The following is a 12565-nucleotide window of genomic DNA, read 5'->3' as shown; positions in this document are numbered from 1 at the left end:
TGTTTGTCATCAAAACCGAACGCAGACTATTTGCTCTTTCTCTTCTGATTTTTTTTTTGTAGATGTTTCTGTGTATAAAATAAATGTCTTATGTAAATATGGTCTAGCAGTAGCACATTGAACAGAGCTGAAAATATGTGAAGTGCTACTTTGAATTCCACGTCGGTCACATTCTACCTTGAAAAGACTTTGCCTGGAAGCTTTTAAAATTATGGGCTATGTTCAGGATTCTGGATTCCAATACACCAAACAAATTCCAATCGTACTAATTCAGACAGTCACAATATTCTCATAAGGACATTAATTTTTTTTGAATTGTGTTCTCCATGGTTAAGATTTTTGTGCTGGCAAAGAAAATGCTTGTGGTAGATATAGAAAACTTGCTGAGGAAGAAATACCTAAACCAATACATCAATCTCTATTACTTGACCCAAGTAGGCCATAAAGGTTAAAGAGCCATAGTTTGTGTGCTGATCCTTGTCAGGACTGAACCTCATCATCTTTATTGGCTCATAAAATGCAATGTAGAATCTTGGCAGGATTTAATGGTTACATGAGGGATGTCTTTATACTGTTATATATCACATTTTAAAGACACCATTTGATTCCTTGCAGCCTTAAAAGGCCACCTAAGAAAGATGTGCAAAGTGTGTTACTTTAGAAAATCCATTGTGATCAGTACTAAGAAAGTATCCTTTTTCTTTGTTGTTTAGAAGATCTACCATTAGACGTTGAACTGAAAATCAGATTGGAGATGCTGGAAATATAAAAATAAAAAATTCCAGAATATTCTGAAGGTCAGACCACATTTGTAAGAAGAGATATGCATCTCATCCTTAAATGAGTTAATTGTTGTGACAAAAAAAAATCGACTACAAAATGTTACTATGCAGAGGGCTCTAATCCTCCTTGTACATTAATTAAAGCCGGAAATTAGCATGAAGTTACACAAGTAATTAGAAAGCAAATATAATGCTGATCTTTTTTACCCGAAGGGTGAAGTTTAACAGTTGGGGATGTCTAACTAAAACAATTCAGTGTGCTGGTAATATCACACCTGCAGGAAAGTGCTCAGTTTTAGTCTCCCTACTTGATGATGGTTATTCTTGCCATAGAGATCAAAGAAGGTTTACAGTTAATCTTTGGGATGAAGGGGTTGACTTGTGTCTTAGAGTAGTTTGGACCTATGCTCCCTGGAGATAAGTTGAGTGGAAATCATTAGAAACACGTGGGTCGGGGAAAATTCACAGATTAGATGGTGATGGGCTATTTTTTCTCATGGGGGAGCACTTGGACCGAGGTACTTATTTTCAAAGTAAGGGGTCATTCCCTTATGATGAAGGAATTCCTTCTCTCAACCAGTTGTGGTTCTCTGGAATTCTCTACCCTGGTGAGCCTTGAATACTGATGTATTGAATATTTTCAAGATTTTTTTTTAAAAATGAAGGAAATCAAACATTACAGAGACCAGGCTGGACTTTGAAGTTGAGGGCATGATCTGATTACCCAGGTTCAAAGTCTTCACCCGCTCCAATTGTTTTCATATTCCTTTATTGTTATGATAGCCTCTCCTTCAGGCATATCATCCTCATTTTTATCATCACCATCATTATCATCATCATTGGCAACATCATGCTCCTCAGACAGAATGTTTCAGAGGTTCTCATGGAAAACAGAATTATTTCAATCTACCCTGAGATTGCAGGTCAGTAAGGCATTAGACAGGATCAGTCAGTGACTCCCTGAAGGGAATTCACCACATGCATACATAGTCTTGTCCTTCTTGTTGGCAAATTGCAGTCAAAAGGACTCTACCAAGTCAAAATCTTGAAGACATCATACACCACGCATACAAAAAATAAAGAAAATATAATCCCCTCCATATGTTCATAGTGTAGAGTCTGCCTATATTTTTTGCTGCTTTTCTATTTTCTCCTCCAATCTCAATCACAAGTTCAAGTTGAATTATCAGTCAACCATGGGCATGAATACAGTTAAATGAAAGAGTGTCCGCTGGGGCCAAGGAGCAAAACACAGTACAGACGGTTACATGCAGCACAAAGAGTTAGGATAGCACATACAGGCACAGAATAATATTAGCTCAAGTCCCTGGGTGGCATGGCCTGAAGACTGGGCTGTTGTCCTGGTGCCACGTTTCTGCAAGAACAAGCAGTTCCCCATCTCACTTTGGGTCAGCTGCAGAAGAAGACGATCCGGCCTGTCTCATTTCTTTAGTTCCTTTATTTAAAACTACAGTACAGTGCACAATAGGTCCTTCCAGCAACCCCTGATTTAACCCTAGCCTAACCAGACTAAGTCCGGTTTGGTCACTGGCTGCTCGACCATGGTTTTTCGGTCGGGCGCCGGACGCTCGGAGAGATTTGACGGGGGGGTGTGCGCCTGGCGCTCGGCCGGGGGCCGTGGTCGAGTGGTTGGCGACTTCGTCGGCTCCCCCACCGGACTGGTGAGGAGGGCGTGAGGGCACCCAGCAGGACTGAAAAAAAACGGACCTGACAAAGGGCGGATGAACTCCTTGTGAGCCAACGTCCATCTTCCGTGGAAGAGATTAAAGCCTCACCACGTATCTACGAATCGTATGCTATGCACCTAGTTAGAAGAGATTTGATGAACTTGGGCGCTGCACCGTGTGCCTGGACCTGCCCAAGGCCTCCGCCTAAGGAAGGGTCGAGTTCGAAGAAGCAGCGCGAATGGAGGCCGACACGGCCTCGGGCTCGAGTTCGGCGGAGGCGGCGTCGGGCGGTGCCAAGGCAGCCAGCAAGAATGAACTGGAGGAGAGGCTGTACTCGGTGCTGTCGCAAGATCGAAAAAGATGGAGGTGCATAGCCGCCAACCCTGGATTCGGGATGGCACCCACTGACTGACTGACTGACTAATCACAGGACGACTTATCATGACCAATTAACGTACTAGTGGGCACATCTTTGGACTGTGGTATGAAACCAGACAAGCCGGAGGAAACACATCCATTCCCAGGGAAGGAGGTACAGACTCCGTACAGGTGACGTTGGAGTTGAACTCTGAACTCCGATCTCCCAAGCTGTTGTAGGATCATGCTAACCGCTCCTGCAGGGGCCAGCCCCTGACCCGACTCAGATTTCAGCATGTCTGCCGTGCTTCCGTTCACTCCCGCTCCACCTCCAGTGCCTCATCCCCTGGGTGGCTGTAGCAGGCAGCACCGCAGCATGAGGGCCTGGACTGTGTAACCACTGAGGACACACAGCTCCCCTGTCATTGTTCTCGCCAATGAACCAATAAACTGGACTTGCAGCATTTTGTACTACCAATGTTTAGCAGGATCTTACAATCACAAGACCCTGCCTATATTCTCTTTGAATCTGAGTGAGAATCTGGAATCAACACTTGATTCACCAGTCGGTGGAGTTTATTTCCGCTCCCCGGAGTATATGGCTGGGGATCAGGGTCATTAGTGGCTATACAAGGAAAAACAATGTCAACTCTATCAGTAATGCTTCCCTCCCCTAATGCTCTCAAGGACGTTTAAGAATGCTTTGAGCCATGCAACACAACATCGGCTACAAAAGCTATCACCCTTCCAGGTGATTAGCCACTGCCTGTAACAGCAGCAGACATGAGAAGGACTCGCGTCCTCAGAGAGGCGAGGCAGCTGGATCAGACAACTTCCCAGGCCCAGCACTCGGGGGAAATGTGCACACCAGCTCTCTGAATCTTCATGGACATCTTCAACACTACACTCATCCAGGCTGCTGTCCCCACATATTTCAAATCAGCCGCAAACCAAAGAACCAAAGAACTCTACACCTTCAGAACTAAATGACTACTGCCCGGTGGCACTGACGCCAATCGTGGTGAAGTAATCTGAATGGCTGGTAATGGCACATATCAAAGACTCCATTCCTGCCACATGGACGCTCACCGACAGAACCGCTCTACGACAGATGCCATAGTATCTGCCATGCACCTGGCCTTGACACATCTACAAAACAATGCTGCTCATGTCAGAATGATGTTTGCTGCTTCTGGATTTCAGATTGGCATTCGACACTATTGTCCCACAGACCTTGGTGAACAAGCTCCTACTCCTTGGTCAAACTATACCACTGTGCAACTGGGTGTTGGACTTCTTAATGAATAGACATCAGATAGTCAGGATGCACAACCCCTCCTCCATCCCCATCATCCTCAGAGCGGTGTGCTGAGCTCAACACTCTGCTCACTCGTGACTGCATTGCCAAACACTAGGGCAATCACGTTGACAAGTTCACCGATGACTTGGCAGTGGTGGGGATCATCACCAACAATGATAGACGGCACATCAGAAAAAAGTAGAAGACCTCGAGGCCTAGTGCTAGGCAAATGACCTTGCTCTTAATGTCAACAAGGGAAAGGAGATGGTCCTGCACCTCAGGAGAACTTGCACTACACACATGCGCCTTTACATTGGTGGCACTGCAGTGGAAACTGCAAGCAGTTTCAAACTCCTGGGAGTGCACATCCCGCATAGTTACAAGATACATCCTCCATAGTCAAGAAAGGTCACTGATGCCTCCACTTTCTGAGGGGGCTGGAGAGAGCGGGACTTGCACATCCATACTCAAGTCATTCTACAGATGCGCAGTAGAGACAATCCTAACAAGCTGCATCATTGCTTGGTACAGAAACTGCACTGCATTGGACAGGAAGGCTCTGCAACACATAGGCAAAACTGTGCAATGGCAATGCATTGCTGGCTCCAGCCTAGCCACCGTCAAGTACGTATATACAGGAAGGCAGTTGAAAAGTGCTAACAACGTCAAGAAGGATCCCATGCAACCTGCTTATGAACTGCTTCTCCCAATACCATCAGGTTGAAGACTACGTAGCATCTTTACCAGGACCATCAGTCTCAAAAACAGTTACTTTTCCCAAGCAGTAAAACTGATCAACACCTCTACCGAGTAACTCCACCACTACTTTATTATTTCTTATCAGTCACCTTATGTACAGCCTGGCATCACTTTATGGACATACAATCAATCTATGTACATAAGCTATTTTTTGTATTTATATTTATTGTGTGTTTTTTATTACTATTGTGTTCTATATCTTTTGTGCTTTTTTCTGTGCTGCATCCGATATGGAGTAACAATTACTTTGTTTTCTTTATACATGTGCACACTAAATAACATTAAACAATCTTGAAACTTTATTGTCTTGGAATAGTTCAAAGTAATATTTTTGTCTCTGCACCAGACAGATGAGAATTTGACCCATTCTAAAGATAGACATTAATGACTTAAGTTACCACTCTTCAGGAGAACTATAGCTGTGGAGGTCCCACCTTTCAGATAGACATTAAACCAACAACTTAAAAACAAAAGGAGTATCCTGGACATTTATCCTTTAACCATCAATGCTGTGATATGGATTATCTGGTTGAAGACTGAAGATCAAATGAAAGCCTGGGTCTATGGAAATAGAGAAGTCAAAGCCCAATATTCGTGAATCCACAAGTCCGCTGGAGGACGGTATGTAATTCTGGCACCAGAAAGTGCAGCGACACACTTGTGAGCTACCTCCGTCACCTCTTTAGGTTGTGTTGGTTGTGAATGCAAACAATACATTTCACTCCATGTTTCAATGTCCACGTGATATATAAATGAATCTGAACCTAGTCATTATCTCCTTGTGTTTTGTAGGATCCGGTGATCAATTAGCTGCTGTGCTTTCTATATTAAAACTGATGTCTGGATTTAAAGTACATTGAGACCTTCTGAACATCTGAAAGCTAAAGCTAAATTCTAAAGCTTAGCTTTATTATACTTAACTTTATTATATTCTGCTCAGTTCTGGTCACCTCACTATAGGAAGGATGTGGAAATCAGAAAGGGTGCAAAGGAGATTTACAAGGATTTTGCCTGGATTGAGGAGCATGTTTTATGAGAATAGGTTGAGTGAACTCGGCCTATTTTCCTTGGAGTGATGGAGGATGAGAGGTGACCTGATAGAGGTGTAAAAGATGATGAGAGGCATTGATTGTGTTGATAGTCAGAGTCTTTTTCCCAGGGCTAAAATGGCTAGTATGAGAGGACACAGTTTTAAGGTGCTTGGAAGTAGTTACAGAAGAGATCTCAGGGGTGAGCTTTTTCACGCAGAGTGGTGAGTGCGTGGAACGGGCTGCGGGTGATGGTGGTGGAGGGAGATACGATAGGGTCTTTTAAGAGACTCCTGGACAGGTACATGGAGCTCAGAAAAATAGAGGGCAATGGGTAACCCGAGGTAATTTCTAAGGTAAGGACATGTTCGGCACAGCTTTGTGGGCTGAAGGACCTATATTGTGCTGTAAGTTTTCTATGTTTCTATTAGCTAAATTACAAAGCTAAGTTCTGCTTATCTTAAGAGCATTCTGTACAATTTAGAACCCACTTACCAGATCCTCTCCTACCATTAATGATAAGAAGCCCAAGTTTCTTGCGTATGGTCCCAAAATCAACTCCAGTCACCTTCATAAATTATGTCACTCTCTTGTGACTTTACAATCTTTCTGAAATTACGTAGCCAAAACAAAAATCCTTGTTGGTCAGTCTTAATGACTGGCTTATGTTAATTTCTCTTCTGATAAAAGGTTTGTTCATAATCTTGCTGTAACTATGTTTAGGTCTCAGACACAGCTAGGAATGGAAGAATACAAGAAACAGAAAAAAGTAGGATATACAGCCTCTCGAGCTCGCTTCGCATTTAGTAAGACTCACAAGTTTATTTTTAATGAGATCACTTCTTATTTGAACTCTAGGGAATATGTGTCCATTCTTATCCAATCAAGGAGAGTAATCCATTCAGTGTGGGAGTAAATCCAATAACTCATTATAGACATGCTCACAGCAGAAAGTATTTTTTCTTTGAGTAAGGATCATAGATGTGATGGGATTAACCAATGCCTAAGTAGATATAACTAAATTTCCTTGAATTCCAGCATCTGCAGAATTCCTGTTGTTTCCTTAACCTTGTACACTTTTGCAATAATATTTATTTCGATAGAGGTAAAGTTTGCAGAAGACCTTTACTGGGTGTTCTGTCCCTTTTAGTTAGTCTAAACATTTGGAACAGTTAATTACTTGACAGAAACTGGGATGTAGGTGGAGGCAGACCTGTAATTACTCAGCTAAAGATAAAGGTAGAAGATCGGCAACTAAGTAAATAAACAGGAAACAATTACTGAGGGATAAGATTAAAATGATTGATTTTTCACAAAAAATAAATGCTCTACATTTTCCTTAAACACGAGGAATTCTGTAGATGCTGGAAATTCAAGCAACACACATCAAAGTTGCTGGTGAACGCAGCAGCCCAGGCAGCATCTCTAGGAAGAGGTACAGTCGACGTTTCAGGCCGAGACCCTTCGTCAGGACTAACTGAAGGAAGAGCCAGTAAGAGATTTGAAAGTGGGAGGGCGAGGGCGAGATCCAAAATGATAGGAGAAGACAGGAGGGGGAGGGATGAAGCCAAGAGCTGGACAGGAAGATAAGTTTATGGGGGGAAGATAAACACCGTGCTCAAATATGGTCGTTGTAAAGATGGCTTCATCATATTAGGACATGAACATTTTATCTGCCCATATTTAGTCATTTGGTTCATCTAGTTGTCAACCATTGTTGATGTGTAACTATGTCACACAATTTATCTTCCCCCTATAAATAGCAGCAACAACTCCAGTTTCTGCAGTCAGACTCAGCAATATCACTCCTGAGTGCTAGAAATCAACACCATGAGAGTTCCAGGTTGGTTGGTGTTCATGATGGTGCAGAAGATAATCTGTGTTCTCCCAGACCTTCATCAATGTTTTGGAATAGAGAATGGCAGCCCATACACCTGTGTCGAGGATGGATTGCAGGTTCTGAGATATGATCGTACAGGTACTGAACAGTACCACTCCACTCAAAATCCACTATCCAATTCATTGGAGAGTGTTTACTTTGAAAAGCAGCAGCTGGTGAGCTTCTCCGACGTTATGTGCATCGAGTCAAGGTGACGAGAGTGGTGAAGAGGCTTTACCAGATGCCTCTGTGAAGAACAAAATTTAAAGACAAACTATAAGCAACATCAGTGAAGAAATGAAGAATTTATCAAGTGCCTTTCAATGACTTGGCATAGTTTATATTAACATTCATAGTAACCATTTGTAAATACTTTTAAAAGGAAATTATATTCTTACTAATAAAAGCATTTAACCGTGCTTGAGTTGTCGTAATGTGTGAATTAAAATCCATTCCCATTCTGATATGTCACACATTTTAATTCCACATCCCATTCCCATTCTGATATGTCTATCCATGGCCTCCTCTACTGTAAAGATGAAGCCACACTCAGGTTGGAGGAACAACACCTTATATTGTGTCTGGCTAGCCTCCAACCTGATGGCATGAACATTGACTTCTCTAACTTCTGCTAATGCCCCACCTCCCCCTCGTACCCCATCCGTTATTTATTTATATACACACATTCTTTCTCTCTCTCTCCTTTTTCTCCCTCTGTCCCTCTGACTATACCCCTTGCCCCCTCTCCCCCTTTTCTTTCTCCCTGGACCTCCCGTCCCATGATCCTCTCATATCCCTTTTGCCTATCACCTGTCCAGCTCTTGGCTCCATCCCTCCCCCTCCTGTCTTCTCCTATCATTTTGGATCTCTCCCTCCCCCTCCCCCTCCCACTTCCTCTTCTTTCAGTTAGTCCTGACGAAGGGTCTCGGCCCGAAACGCCGACTGTACCTCTTCCTAGAGATGCTGCCTGGCCTGCTGCATTTACCAGCAACTTTGATGTGTGTTGCTCTACATTTTTCTTCTAGGAATCGTGCTTGTTCGCAAGTAGTTATCAGAGCAAAAGTGTATTATCAGGAAATTTGGTACAATATAAATTCAGAATACTTCCACCACCTTCATGTGTGACTGAGTCAGTCAGTATGTGGACTCAAAATATGTGGACATCAAGTGTCGTGTGCTGAGGCTGTACTTGTCTTTGGCGTTGCAGAAAATATGCCTGGCCCCTCTACGATGCAAAGCCCCAGACAGCTGGATGTTGCCTGACTACCTGGCCTTTGGTGAAGAGTTCTTCCTTGTAAACACCTTTGACCACAAGTCCATTAGGAAGCGAGCGGTCAGCGTGTTATGTCCACCAGACATTATGGAACAGAGGCACTCTGGATTCTGTGGGTTCGTTTCCTGAGCAAATGGTCCAAACCACAGCGTAGAATGCTTCATCATCAGATCCGACTAACAAGCACAAACTCCTTGTTTGGCTGGCAGAGCGAGGTCCCCTGACAGTTAAATAATTTCTCTACAGGCAATGTGGCACCCACAATGCACACTTTCAATGGTACGGTCACTGGTCTCCCCCCTCTTTGCAGAGTGAGGATGTAGAGGCGCTGCAAGTGTCCATGTCCCAGTTCATCTCCAGCAGCTGCGTAACAGAGGACTCTCTGATCCAAGAGCTGCCGACACACAGAAAGACAGACATCGAGAGCTGGGAGAAGGTCACTGACTTGATGAAGGACACTCTTAGGTATGCCCGCCACTTCCATCACAAAAGGATATCTATAAGGCAATGCTGCAGACAAGCACAGTACAAGCTGCAGGACTACACGTTGAGGGATGCACTGAAACCGTGTAGCCAACACTAAGACACTGTGGGGAACTTCCATAATCTGGACAGATGGAGGAGCATATTTGGATGGTGAAGTCCCTCGAACAGCAAAAGGAGCATCACCTCAGGGAGCCTAATGAGGGGCAATGATGTTATGTTTACTTGTGTTTTCTTTAAAATTTACACTACTGAAAGTAACAATCATGTGTGTTTTTCAATCATTTGACTTTGCACTGTTTCTTCCTTTAAGATAAAAATATATACAAAGTCTATTTTTGAGATAAAAAAAACAATTACTCCACACCTGATATCCAAATACGAAATCAGTGTCAGCATTGGCCTATCTAAAATGCCACTCTTTGTCTGAGAAATCAGGGACTGTCTCCTCATCCCAGATGGCGAGCAGCATAACATGTGAGAAAAGGCAAACAAAGAGGATGTCAGAGTGCAAAGTGCAAAGGAGTATGGAAAAGTCAGGGCCGGGATTAGAACGGGAATTTAGAAAAAAAGGGTAGGACAAGGAGAATTATCGAAAAAGGAAAATCAAAGAAAATCTAGGGATATTTTAGTCATAGTCATAGTCATACTTTATTGATCCCTGGGAAATTGGTTTTCATTACAGTTGCACCATAAATAAAAAATAGTAATAAAACCATAAAGTTAAATAGTAATATGTAAATTATGCCGGGAAATAAGTCCAGGACCAGCCTATTGTCTCAGGGTGTCTGACCCTCCAAGGGAGGAGTTGTAAAGTTTGATGGCCACAGGCAGGAATGACTTCCTATGACGCTCTGTGTTGCATCTCGGTGGAATGATTCTCTGGCTGAATGTACTCCTGTGCCCACCCCATACATTATGTAGTGGATGGGAGACATTGTCCAAGATGGCATGCAACTTGGACAGCATCCTCTTTTCAGACACCACCGTCAGAGAGTCCAGTTCCATCCCCACAACATCACTGGTCTTACGAATGAGTTTGTTGATTCTGTTGGTGTCTGCTGCTCTCAGCCTGCTTCCCCAGCACACAACAGCAAACATGATAGCACTGGCCACCACAGACTCGCCGAACATCCTTAGCATCGTCCGGCAGATGTTAAGGGACCTCAGTCTCCTCAGGAAATAGGGACGGCTCTGACCCTTCTTGTAGACAGCCTCAGTGTTCTTTGACCAGTCCAGTTTATTGTCAATTCATATCCCTAGGTATTTGTAATCCTCCACCATGTCCACACTGACCCCCTGGATGGAAATAGGGGTCACTGGTACCTTAGCTCTCCTCAGGTCTACCACTAGTTCCTTAGTCTTTTTCACATTAATCTGCAGATAATTCTGCTCACACCATGTGACAAAGTTTCCTACCGTAGCCCTGTACTCAGCCTCATCTCCCTTGCTGATGCATCCAACTATGGCAGAGTCATCAGAAAACTTCTGAAGATGACAAGACGCTGTGTAGTAGTTGAAGTCCGAGGTGTAAATGGTGAAGAGAAAGGGAGACAAAACAGTCCCCTGTGGAGCCCCAGTGCTGATGATCACTCTGTTGGACACACAGTGTTACAAGCACACGTACTGTGGTCTGCCAGTCAGGTAATCAAGAATCCATGACACCAGGGAGGCATCCACCTGCATCGCTGTCAGCTTCTCCCCCAGCAGAGCAGGGCGGATGGTGTTGAACGCACTGGAGAAGTCAAAAAACATGATCCTCACAGTGCTCGCTGGCTTGTCTAGGTGGGCGTAGACACGGTTCAGCAGGTAGACGATGGCATCCTCAACTCTCCTAGTCGGGGCTGGTAGGCGAACTGGAGGGGATCTAAGTGTGGGCTGACTATAGGCCGGAGGAGCTCCAGAACAAGCCTCTCCAGGGTCTTCATGATGTGGGAGGTCAATGCCACCGGTCTGTAGTCATTGAGGCTGCTGGGGCGCAGCGTCTTTGGCACAGGGGCGAGGCAGGTCGTCTTCCACAGCACAGGAACCCTCCGGAGCCTCAGGCTCAGGTTGAATACATAGCAAAGTACTCCACATAGCTGAGGGGCACAGGCTTTGAGCACCCTGGTACTGACACCTCCGGTCCTGGATTGAGACGTTTCAGCTGTCTTCTCACCTGTTCAGCTGTGAAGCCCACCATGGTGGTTTCGTGTGGGGAAGGGGTATAGTCATGAGGGACTGAGGAGGGGTAGGAGGGGAGAGTGGAATATGTGTTGGTTGGGGCTGACAACAGGTGGCTCATGTGGGGGCTGGGCAGGGGCCACAATGTCAAATCTGTTAAAGAACAGGTTAAGTTTGTTGGCCCTATCCACACTGCCTTCAGCTCCTCTGTTGCTAGTTTGCTGGAACCCAGTGATGGTCCTCATCCCCCTCCAGACCTCTCTCATGTTGTTCTACTGGAGTTTCTACTCAAGCTTCCTCCTGTGGCTGTCTTTTGCCTCCCCGATCCTGGCTTTCAGGTCCCTGTGTATTGCCCTCAGCTCCTCCCTATTTCCATCTCTAAACACCCTCTTATTAGCATTCAGGATGTCCTTAATGTCCTTTGTTACCCATGGCTTGTTATTTGAATTAGAAAGGACAGTCCTTGTCGGAACATTGCAGTCCACACAGAAGTTGATGTAATCAGTGATGCACTCTGTGAGCCCATCAATATCCTCTCCATGTGCCTCACAGAATGCCTGCCAGTCTGTCACCTCAAAACAACCCTGGAGCGCCTCATAAGCCTCCTCTGACCATTTTCTCACTGTAATCGAGGTTGCAGGTTTACTCTTCACCAGAGGCACGTAGCAGGGTTTTAAATGCACCAGGTTGTGTTCTGACCTACCTTTACAAAAATATACATATCAAAAGGTATGTAAAGAAAGACTCAAAGTATGCAAAGTGGGCCATCTTGAGGATGTTACCCATGGTAGTGTTGTTTGCTAGTGCTATGCTCTTCTGGGAAAATAAGAGGCAAAGCCAAAATAACAAGATG

General features: G+C 44.4%; 1 long non-coding RNA gene across 1 annotated transcript in view; it reads right to left on the bottom strand.

Annotated features, from left to right (window-relative positions):
* LOC134338087 (uncharacterized) overlaps positions 1-6488 on the bottom strand; it is a 47158-nt gene extending 40670 nt beyond the window's left edge. The window contains exon 1 of the long non-coding RNA XR_010016137.1: positions 6410-6488. This is a non-coding gene — a long non-coding RNA (uncharacterized LOC134338087). The remainder of the gene's footprint in view (positions 1-6409) is intronic.
* Between the last annotated feature and the right edge of the window lie 6077 nt (positions 6489-12565).

This window comes from Mobula hypostoma, chromosome 26 (assembly GCF_963921235.1).
Source record: "Mobula hypostoma chromosome 26, sMobHyp1.1, whole genome shotgun sequence".
Taxonomy (NCBI): Eukaryota; Metazoa; Chordata; class Chondrichthyes; order Myliobatiformes; family Myliobatidae; genus Mobula; species Mobula hypostoma.
Note: the sequence above shows the minus strand (reverse complement) of the source record. Positions and strands in the feature narration are given on the sequence as shown.